Raw genomic sequence first — 12,570 nt, 5'->3', positions numbered from 1 at the left:
ATACAATGGTAGGAGACTGAAAGCTTTTCCTCTAAGATCAAGAAAAAGATAAGAGTGCTCATTCTCACCACTTTTACTCAGCAAACCCTGTTTCCCAGAAAATAAAACCTAGCCAGACAATCAGCTCTAATGTGTCTTTTGGAAATAAAAATTAACATAAGACCTGGTATTATATCATATCATATCATATCATATCAGACCATATTATACTGGGTATTATATTATATTATATTATATTATATTATATTATATTATATTATATTACATTATATAAGACCCAGTGTTATTATAGTAAAATAAGACCGGGTCTTATATTAATTTTTGCTCCAAAAGATACAATAGAGCTGCTTGTCCGGCTATGTCTTATTTTCAGGGAAACACGATAGTACTGGAAATCCCAGCTAGAGCAATAAGGAAAAACAAAGAAGCAACAGATATCCACATAGGATATGAGGAAGTAAAGCTATCATTATTTGCAGATGACATGATCTCATATATAGAAAATCCTAAAGACTCAACAAAAAAACTGTTGGAACTAATAAACAAATTCAGTAAAGTTACAGGATGTAAATTAACATACAAAAACCAGTGGCATTTCTATGCACTAACAATAAAACATCTGAAAAGAAATGAAGAAAATTATCCCATTCATAATAACATCAAAAATAATAAAACACTTAGGAATTTCACCAAGGAAGTGAATATCTTTACAATGAAAACTACAAGACTTTAATGAAAGACATTGAATAAGACACCAACAAATGGAAAGATATCCAATGTTCATAAATAAAAGAATTAATATTGTTAAATGGCCATACTATTCAAAACCATCCATAGATTCAATAAAATCCTTATCAAAACTCCAATGGCATTTTTCACAAAATAGAAAAAAACAATCTTAAAATTTGTATGAAACCACAAAAGACCTTGAATAGCAAAAACAATTATGAGAAACAGAAGAAAGCTGGAGGCATCACACTTCCTGATTTTAAACTATACTACAAATCTATAGCAATTAAAATAGTATGGCAAAAAGAAAAAAATAGACACATAGATCAATGGAACTCCTGCATTAAACCATACACAAAAATCACCTCAAAATGGATTTAAGACTTAAACATAATACCTGAAACTATAAAACTCGCTGAAGAAAATATGGAAAAATTGTCATGATATTTGTTTCATGGATATTACACCAAAAGCATAGGCAACAAAACCAAAAATAAACAAATGGGACTACATCAAGCTAAAAGCCTTCACAGCAAAGAAAACAACAGAGTGAAAATATAAACTACAGAAGGTGACAATATATTTGCAAACCATATATATAATAAAGGATTAATATCAAAAATGCATAAGGAATCCTTACAACTCAATGGCAAAGAAAAAAAAACCAATTTAAAAAAAATAAATGAAGGACTTGAATAGATGTTTCTTCAAAGAAGATACACAAGTGGCCAAAGGCATATGAAAAGATGCTCAATTTCACTATCATTAGGAAAATGCAAATCAAAACCACAATGAGGTATCGTGTGACACCTGGAGGGATGGCCATTATAAACACAAATCCAGTGCTGGTGAGGGTGTGGAGAAATTTGAACCTTTATGCATTATTGGTGGAAATGCAAAATAGTTAGCCATGATAGAAAATAGTATAGAGATTCCTCAAAAAATTAAAAATAGTATTTTTAATCTAAAGCATGAAATACTAGAGTTACTCCATATGAGGGGGGGGGAAAGTATGTGTTTAAAGTATGTGATTTAGTAATCTCACTTTAGATATTTATCCAAAAGAATTGAAATCAGAATCTAGAAGAAATATTTGCACTCTCATGTTTATTGCAACACTATTCACAATAGCCAGGTGGAAACAAGCTAAATATACCCCAACAGATAAAGGATATGTGATATATATATATATGTGTACACACACACACACACAACGGAACATTATTCAGCCATAAAAATAGAAGGAAATTTTGTCACATGCAACAACATGGATGAATCTTGAGGACATTATGCTAAGTGAAATAAGCCAGTCACAGAAGGGCAAATAATACACTATTCCATGCATCGCTTAACAACAGGGATATGTGCCAAGAAACACGTCATTAGGTGATGTCATCATTACGCGAACACCATAGAGTGCACTTACATAAACCTGGATGGCACAGCCTACTATATGGCTACGCTCCATGGAATAGCCTACTGCTCCTAGGCAACAAGCCTCTACAGCATGTCACTGTACTGAATACTGTAGGAAAGCACAGTGTGTTGTTCTACAATATTATGATGGATACATCACTAGGTGATAGGAATTTTTCAGCTCCATTTTATTTATATACACAGTTCAATGACAAAAATGTATGTATGTAATCACTGTACTATTAAATTACCTTGGTAAATGTGGCTGTTTACAGTAAGAATTATCGATCATTATGTACTAAACTGAAAAATAAAGATTTCCTAACCTCAACTCCTTGCTCTCTAATAAGAATATAAAATTACAAATTAAAACATTCAATTTTCATCTGAAGCATGAAATACTAGAGTTACTCCATATGAGGGGGGGAAAAGTATGTGTTTAAAGCTGAGTCATGTTGGACTTTCCTAAAGGAGCTTCAATCCTCAAAGAGAAAACCCACTACAATCTAAGTCAAATTACAGTGATAATCAAAGGGACATCTGCAGATTAATGACGTGCATTGCCCTCTGAATTGCCCTAGCCCAATGGACAGCGGCACATATACAAAAGTATATGTGCACTGCAGATCACTGTACTTAAAAAGTCAGATATGTTTCCTTCGTATTTTAAAATGTTGCTACTAACCCACTGCAACATGAGTCCCACTGTCCACTTCTCTCACATGGACTTTCTCAAAACATAATATCTTTGATCTTGGCATTAGTAGAATCTTCCAACCAAATAAATTGTGACTTGCTCACATCCCTACTTTTTGCATATGATCATGGCAAAATGAGACATGTGCAGATAAATAGTATGCCAAATCCACCATGGACTCTTAATAAAATTGTGAAGAGGCAGGAGTCTGTGGTTCACGGGAGAAATTTTTGGAAGAACTCATATGTTATGCTGATAAAAATATTCATTCATTCATATCCATAAGGTCAGGAAACCCTGCCATTCTAATCTTCACTATGTCCCCAATGCTTTGCAAGTGTTCAATAAAAATCATTTAACGAATGAGGGAGGAAAGGTCCAGAGTCATTTGGATCCAATCTAGAAAAGGATAATTAAGCAAAAGTGCATGACTTGACAGTATATTTAAATACTAAGTACACAGCTCTTTTATTGTTTCTATGAGTTCTTCATGTTTAACATTATGAAATCTACATATTCAGAGCCAATCTGTCTATGAAATTTAAGTAGTCACATAGAGGCACTATTAAAGACTTGTAAGCTGAATCAGAGAATTAAGGACCATTTATTTTTCCATAATTTTACCCAAATGATGGAGTCCTCACTGCACAATGCTATAGCTACTAATATAATATTAAGACAGAACGTTAGAGTTCATGGAGAAAGACTACCACATGTCTGAGATTATGTTCTATATAAACAAGAGGTAGTCAGCTTCGCTCTGCATAATCTGCAAACAAATTTAGATTCAGGTTTTAAGCTTAAACCCCAATGTTATCAAAAATTAAATGTATCCAGTGGTCCAGCGGCTTATGTTCTATTAATCTTTCTTGAAAAAAAATCTCAATGGATGAATGAATTCTCACAATTCATGCACTGTTAGGATTGTTCAATATATTCAACTCAAGTAAATAAACATGTTTATTCATGCCAGTAGCTGTTACAAACCTTTACCATTCTTCCTTAAATTACTCAGCTGGACTAACCCACTCATTTTGAACAGATAGCCCAGCCTTCTACCTCACAGAGAAAATAGTAATCATTAGTCACAAACTCCAACTCACATATTATCTGCATGTTTCCCAGCTTTCCACCTTCCCTTCTGTCCCTGAGGAGGCCTTGCCTTTCTTCTAAAGATGACACCTTTAGCCATATTCTTGATTTCATCTTCTGCTCCCTCCCTTTCTTTCTCCTTTCATGTGTTCCTTCAATCAATGTTTATTGCGTGCCTTGGAGTGTTGGGATACTCCAAACCTGTGGATACAGTTAAACAAGACTGACGAATCCCCTCTTCTCATGGATTTTCCATTCTATTGTGTGGCCTTCAAGGCCTTTTTAATTTTCACCTCCTTTTTTATCTTCAATATGTTCTCTCAGTGACTCTTCTGTTTCAGCTTACAGATCTGTTTAACTCATCCTCATACTTAAAATGCATCTGCTTGTTTTGCTGACCTTGAAGGCATGTGTCTCCTTCCCTTACGTCTCCCGTTCTAGAATCAGCTGCAGTTTCTGTTTCCATTTTCACTACCATTTTTCACTCCTCAGTGCACTGCAATTTTACCTTTGTTCTCTGTACTAGTGAAACATCATTTATTCTCAGCCTTTGACATAGTCTTCCTTCTTTGAATTTCACGCATATAATTAATTCTCTTGACCACACTTGTGCTACTTCTTTCTCTCCCTGCACTCTTACTGCTGGACTCCCTAAGATTCCTACTTTGGCTCTCTTTTCTCCTTTTACCTATTTTTCCAAAACATCCTTCCCACACCCATGGTTTCAATTCCTACCTATTTGCTAATCACTCCAAAATTCTAAATCTTCAGACCTTCCTGAATTCCTTATCAATATTTTCAAGTACCCCCAAAACATTCTTATTTAATTGCCCATAGCATCTTGTGCTAATGAGATGGTATTGACTGCCACAGAGTAGCATACAAAAAGTATTACTGGCTATGGTAACAGAAAAGCTCTGAAATATGAGAGGCTTAATGAAATAGAAGTGTTTCTTGCTCACGTAAGGTCCATTTGTTGTTGGGAGTGGTGGTAGTGTGGTGGGGGAGTGAAGGTGGTGCTGGACCAAAGTTCGCGGAGACTCTTTTTTTATATGTGGTTTCTAAAGCTATCCAGGAGGGTTTCACCTAGCCAGCAGATGGGAAAACAGTCAGTCGGATGGTGTAGAAGATGTTTATGCACCAATTCTGGAAGTGGAATACTGCACTTTTATCCATATTCCATTGAACAAAATTTAGTTATACGGTCCCATGTGGATACAAAGGGGTTGAGAAAGATAGCCATGGCTGAGCAGCCACTTCACAGCGACCTCTGTATTATGCAAGGGCAATGTAAACCTTTAGTAAACAGCCACTGAGGTCTTCAGATACTTTTGCAGAGACAGACTTTTTTTTTTCTAGTCCATTGAATAAGGATTGAGAAGTATAAAAGTGGAATCTAACATGTTGTTTCTTTTACTGGGAGCATAATGGTAGTATGTAGTTGCTAAATTATTCATAGAACCAAAACTGGCTATTAAGGGAAAGAAAATGATTGGGAAGCAACTGGTCTCTCTGCCTTCTATATTTCCTTCCTTTAATCCAAACTTCTCATAAGTGGCAGAATGCCATATGTTTCTTTTCCATTCCTTATTTTTCCACTTTAAATTAATAAAGTTCATTTTCTGGTAATAAAAGATTAATCTGTCTAAAACTCAGTTAATTCACATCATTCCTTGCATTAGGACATTCAAGAATTTCTTTAATGATTCTAAGATAAAGTACATACTATATCATGAAAGCCTTACAATAGGACTGAAACCAATCTTACCCATCTGTCACTGAACTTTCTTGTCTCCTATTAATTCAGCATCACTCTAGCTTCCCTGAGATCTGAAGAAGCTAAACAAAGAGAAAGCTGGGAATATCCTTTCCTATATGGTTTTGGATTTAAATCTACCATTTAGAGGCATCATACAAGATTTGGAAAATAAAGAGAGAAAAAGGGCATTATTCCCCAGATATTGCAAGTGGATGCTTGGGTGGTCATGAGATGTTAAGCGCATTCTGAGTGGGCTCTTGAGAATCCCTTCATGGACATTCCACCCTGAGATAAACTTTATCTCCCCAAAGCCTCTCAACCAGCATAAGCTTCTAATTCCCTGTTAAACACTTTGAACTTGCAATATGTAGAGTGGCTGAGGTTTTCCTGAACAAACCTGTCAGATATGCCCACCAATATAATATAATGCTCCCTCAAGAGGACACACACACTTCTTTCTGTGATCAAAATCCAAAGGATTGCTTTGTTCCTTGCTGTTCTTTTGGAATGGCATACCCTTTCCCTGACATTTCTTCCTGAAAAACTCCTGTTCATCTTTCAAATTTAAATATCACCTAACTGAGGCCTTCCCTAATTCCCCTAATTATTGACACACTCTCTTTGGGGAGCCCATCACGTCTTATCCATACCTCTTACACGGCAATTATGACATAATTTACATGCCCGGAGATTGTCCAGAGTAATCATGTGTTATTATACTTTGTGGCCTCCGTTCTTAGTTCACAGACTGTCACATAGCAGGCATTCAATAACATGTGTTAGACGAATTGTCCATTTTGAAATAAAATGTCATTAATATAAATGGACATTTTCTTTACAGCATCCTCTCCAAATTGGGAGAGTAAAGTTTTATGCTGGGAGTGCATCTAAGGCTCATTGAAGCATCCCAGGAGTCCTTCTTTCCAGGAGTATGTACGTGAACATGATGAGACAGGTATACAAGCGATGAGAAGGAGCATACACTATCCTCCCTCTTTCTTGCCTTTCTCCTCTCAATGTCTTTATCACTCATAAATTTAGTTTCTCCAATGCTGGCATTGTAGGAAGCAAGTTTTATCCAAATTCCTGCCTCTGCTACCCTCACACATTTCTCCTCCTGAAGACCTGCTGTAGAAGAAAGGGCTCCATATTGTCACATCAATGGAACTGTGTGGCTGACCTTCCTGCAGGAGATGCCCTGGCTGCCCAGAAAAGCAGCACCACCTGCTGTCACAGCCGCAGCCTGGGTACAATAGAACTGTGCTTCTGCCACATTTGCAAGGCAGCAGCACAGCCAGGAGAGGAGCCCCAGCTGCGACGTCAGTTTTCCCTCATTAACACTGGGTCAAAATGACTCTGGTATTTAAAATGGCTCCTCTTTAATTAAATTCATGCCAGCGTCTGTGTCTCATTCTATCCCAGGAATTTCCAGGCTGCTACTTAAGGCAAAGACAGAGGAGGGAAAAAAGTAATCTGATTAGCCCTTTTGCTTGGGTTTTAATTTCCATGATTAGCTTCATTCAAATCAAATACTATTAAACAAAAGTCACTTACCACCACACATTCAATTGATTCATTCAGCAAATATGGCATTTATTGGGCACTGACTTGACCAGGGTTGTCCTGGGGGCAGGTGTAGACTGATAAAACAAGATAAGCCATGTCCTTTGCCCTTTTGCAGCTTATAGTCTGGGGTTCGGTGGAGCGGGGGAGGAAAAAGTAAATATAAAATAAATGCGCAATGTACTATAAAAGTAAGTGCTATAAAGAAAAACAGAGCAAAGCAAAAGGATAGAGAAGGTCGGTAGAGGCAGAAAGAACACACCATGTTTCCCCAAAAATAAGACCGGATATTATATTAATTTTTGCTCCAAAAGACACATTAAAGTTTATGTTCAGGGAATGTCATCCTGAAAAATCATGCTAGGGCTTATTTTCCGGTTAGGTCTTATTTTTCAGGGAAACAAGGTAGCTGGTATTGTCAAACAACTCCACTATAATGTAGACTTTTCCAAGTCTAGGTTTGAATTTAGAGAGGGAATAAGCCATGAAAGTATCTATGGGAAAAGCATTCCAGGTAAAGAGAATAGGGGAAAGTCTTGGGGCAGCAGAGCCTGCAGTATTCAAAGAACAGCAAGAGCATCAACTGCCTTCATCTGAGAGGTAGGAGATGAACTGGAGAGGGGGGCAAGGGTCAGATCATTTAGAGACTTGTAGCCAGAGTGGAGACTTCGGAGCAGGTCAAAATTACTATGACACCTGTGACAGGACTTTAATTAAGGCCACACTTGGTGTTCCATCCTCCTCTTGAGGAATGAAAATAAATTAGCCAATCTAAAATGAGTAAAACCAAGAAAGTTATTCCTGGTGCCAATTGTTCTGTGATTTGTCATGCTATCTGCTTTCTTGTTAAAAACATCTCATTTATTTACTCCCAAAGGACTTTGCATGAACTGAAGTTACATGGGTGTGAGTGTTTTTACAAAGTTGGGAGAAATTACTTCTCAGCCTGAAAGTGGTGGAGGAGATTTTGCCAATGACCTTGTGAAATCCTTTTAATTTCCTGGGAATGCAATCATGTTTTTTGACCTTTTACAATGAACTTTAGAAATGATCTATTGTTTTGCATGTGAGAATGCTGTGACTTTTGCAAAAATCACCCAGGTCTTTGGTGGCTGATCCAGTCAAGTACCAGTGGCAGGTGAGTGGGCACCCAGAGTTAGCAGCCATTCAGTGGCTCTGGCACGCTGATCTTTTGTTTCCCCAAATTGGTTTCTATTGGAATCAAATGTAATCATCTAGCCTCATGCCTGACACATCGCGTGAACTTTAAACTAATATTTCTGGCTCTTTAGCACCAGTTGTTATATTCCATGAAGTTGGTGAAGAAGAATATTGCTGTACTTACTCTCTGCAGAATATTTCCCACAGTCATAGCATATTTTGTTTCTTCCATTCATGTTTTCCTTTCTTGAACCCTATCACTTAGAAGCTAAATCAGTCTAAGAGCCCTCTCTTCTCCCCAAACAGAATAACCTTCAAATTGGAATGGACATCTGAGGTAACTAGGAACTGTGCCACATCAATTATACAACGAAGAAATGAATCACAAATTTACCAAGCAGGACATTAATACCGATTCTGGGCCCTTCCATTGTATCTCACAAACTCACCTGTGCTACACTTTGATTTGAAAGATGCTTCTATACATGTAAATTTATTCCCATTGATGGATTAGCCACATAATCGCCAAATAGGGCATATGAGTGCTATCTGATTCCAGGACCCATGGGGGCCAATTGTAACTTGAGGAAAGAAAGTATACAGTAGCATCTAACAGGCATTTGCTTCTGGCTTCTTATGTAACAAGACACTCTGTGACATTTGAGTTGGTTCAAACTTCTGAGTTCCCAAAGAAGCATCCTTGACCAAAACCAAAACCAACAACAACAAAATTGCTGATGTAAGGAAGCATGCTTGGGGTTTTTATTCCAGAATCCAAGAATAACTAGGACCTGTGATAAACTCAGGGCTTACCAACTGGCAATATGCTTCTAATTCATTGTCACCATTGTATGAAAATGACCTCACCTACACAGAATACAGACCTATCTGCTTATTCTGTCATGAACTGTCCCAGGCAACCAGAGCCTCAGGCCATGGCTGGGCTACATTTTAACTTTCAGCATCGCTCCTAGGTCTCTTCTTGCCACAAACTCATATTATACATCATTTTCAGCTTTTAAAACTCAAAACACATATATAAAAAATTATGTATTAAAATTGCACATAGACACTCGAAAACCCTGAACAATCTCAATGCGTAAGGACTCATTTGCCTTCTCCCATGGCCTTTGGTGCTCTTTCCTTCTGAGAAGGCATGCTCTGGGGGAAATTACTTGAGAGTCAAATTTCCTGGACTTCAAAAGGTTTCATGTAAAATATTGGTGGTGTTGAGGAATATGTTTTCCTGCTTTTCCAAACTGGGTTCTAAAAAGCTAGCAGACTTGCTGGAGATGTATTGAAGAAAAGAGGTCAGAGAAGAGAGTTAGAAATCCACTGTGACATCATTGGGAAACGGGAAAGTAACACGTTCAATGACTTTATCATTTTCCTGCTGGGGTCTGCAAGCTGTACTGAGTTATATGCGCGTGGAAGCCCTCCTTTCAATAGCTTTTCAACTCCATTTTGATTTAGGTTTCCTTTGTTCATTTTCAGCTTGAAAATAAAGAGGGCTGCGTGTCAAAGAAACCTCAGTCCTACAACTGCAAGACACTGGATTCAAAACATCATCAGTGAGCTTGGAAGCAGATTGTTCCCCCAGAGCTTCCAGGGGAGAGCCCAGACTGGCGGACACCTTGATTTTAGGCTCTGTAAGATGCCAAGCTGAAAGGACCTACCTGAGCCATGCTATGCCCAGATTGGAACTTCATGGACTATGAAATAATGAATGGGTGTTGTTTTAATCTGCTTAGTTTGTGGTGATTTGTTATGGTAGCAACAGCAAACAAATATTGGGTGTTACCTTACAATGATATTACAGTCATCCTACATTATGCAACAAACCTACTGTTTTTGACAGCAGAAGAACCAATTGGCAATTTAATATTCAGAATATGAGCCTTTCACTAGTAAGCTTTTGTGATCAGAATATCTGGACCATCTCTTTGGCTTCCTAAAGGCAATTACTTCTTCAGTACACTTGTCTTAAGGCACGCACTTTCCTTATAGGTTAGACAGCAGTATTTAATATTCACATATCAATCTTTGGAAACTAGAAAGATGTCTCTGTCTCTTTTCTTTGTTCTCCTTCTTCAGAGAAATCTTTCTATGTAAAGGAAACTTAGTTACAAGGTTCAGAGAAGAGCCACAGGCAGCCCCATTGCCATATTTTGGCAGACTTGAATCTGTGACATATTGTCAAACTTCAGCCCTTAAAGGAAAACAGTCTTTCAAATGTGACCTCTGTTCAGTCATTTTTCACTTTGCAGACATTTAATTCCTTTTATGTAAGGTAAGCATGAAGAAGGTTCCTTATAAGTTTATGAACACTACACACACAGTGGAGTCCCTGAGCCCTTTGAAGAAGTCAGGCTAACCTGAAGACTTGAAGTAAAAGTAACCAGTGCTATCTTAGTTTGCTGGGGCTGCTAAAGTACCACAAACTGGGTGGCTTAAACAATAGGAATTTATTTCCGCATAGTTCTGGAGGCTAGAAGTCCAAGATTAAGTTGCTGGCATGCTTGGTATCTTCTGAAGGTGTTTCTGCTTGGCTTGTTAGATGGCCATCTTCTTCTAGCGTCATCATATTGCCTTCCTTCTGTGTGTGTCTGTGTCCTAATCTCCTCTTCTTATAAGGACATCAGTCCTATTGGTTTAGGGCCAAACCCAATGACCTCGTTTAACCTTAATTACCTTTTTAAATACCCTATCTCTGAGTACAGTCACATTCTGAGGTACTGAAGATTAGGACTTCAAGATAGGACTGCCCATAACAGGTGGCATCCAGTTACTTATTCAGGAGTATAGCCTCATCTATTCATGGCTACCAGTTGTCCTTCAAGTCAGGGCATTAGAAATTTTCTCATTGTTGTCATGGGCTTCCAAAAGAGGTTTATCTTTCATGTATGGCAAGAGAGGATAAAAGATATGTCTGCAAAAACTAGGTGATTGTAAATGATACAGCCAAGATAAAGCAGTCTCCTAATATAACGTTCATTGGCCTTTCTATTGCATTACGCATGGTACCAATTTACAGGATAAAGCTTCTCAAGAAATCATATATATTTTGTTAGAGTTACTAGGACATTCCATTAAATTAAAAAATCATTGGCATTTCTCCATTCAGCTGTTTATTGCTCTTACACTCTCTCCATGCTTTCTGAATTATCTGTACAATATTGATGATATATTTTATTTAATTTTATATATTTTTGTCAATGAACATAAAAGCTAAGTGAAATAATCCTTGACATTTATTGAGTTAAGATGTGGCATATGCTATACTGAGTTGTTTACATATCCTACCTCATTAAACTTACATGAGCTAAATATGCTACAAATGAGCTAAATATTGTGATTATCTCAATGTTACAGAAAGGGAACTTATGAGTTTTAGAGAGTTAATATCTTGCCAAAATTCATACAACCGTTGGGTAATGGAGCCAGGTATATCAAGGTCTATCCAACTGCCTCTATGCTGGTGCCTAACTTCAGAATACAATAGGCAAAACTTTTATCACAGAATCAAGAAAAGTAACATCATCATTCATGAGTTCCCATATATAATGCAAAAATATATTGATAAAAGGTAATTCACTAATTTTATTGCTATATAACATAAGCTCTGGCCATCAACCTGGCATTACATAGTTTATTGCTTCTGTGTGTGTAACAACATTTCATGGATCTTTAGAGGTGGGACGCCCCTTTCTATTTCATACTAAATTACAAGATTCTCTATAAATAAAGATTCTCTATAAATAAAGCATTACATTCACAAAACTTATGCTCAATAGTAATAGCTAAGATTTTTATTGTGGTACATATACATAACATAATATTTACCATTTTAACCATTTTTAATTCAGTGGCATTAAGTATGTTCACATTGTCTAAATTTTAAAATATTAAAATAAATTGACATATGTTCTCTGACTACAACAGACTTAAAGGCATTGATAACAAAAAGATATCCAAAAAGTATCTCAATATGGAATAACTACAGGAAACACTTCTAAATAAGCAACAGATCAAAGAAGATATCACATGGAAATTTAGAACATATTTGAACTAAAAAAGAAATGAAAGCATAACTTATCAAAACCTTAGGTGCAGTTAAAGAAGTGCTTATAGGGAACCTATAGCTTTGAATGCT

This window comes from Rhinolophus hipposideros (assembly GCF_964194185.1).
Source record: "Rhinolophus hipposideros genome assembly, chromosome: 2".
NCBI classification, from domain to species: domain Eukaryota; kingdom Metazoa; phylum Chordata; class Mammalia; order Chiroptera; family Rhinolophidae; genus Rhinolophus; species Rhinolophus hipposideros.
Note: the sequence above shows the minus strand (reverse complement) of the source record.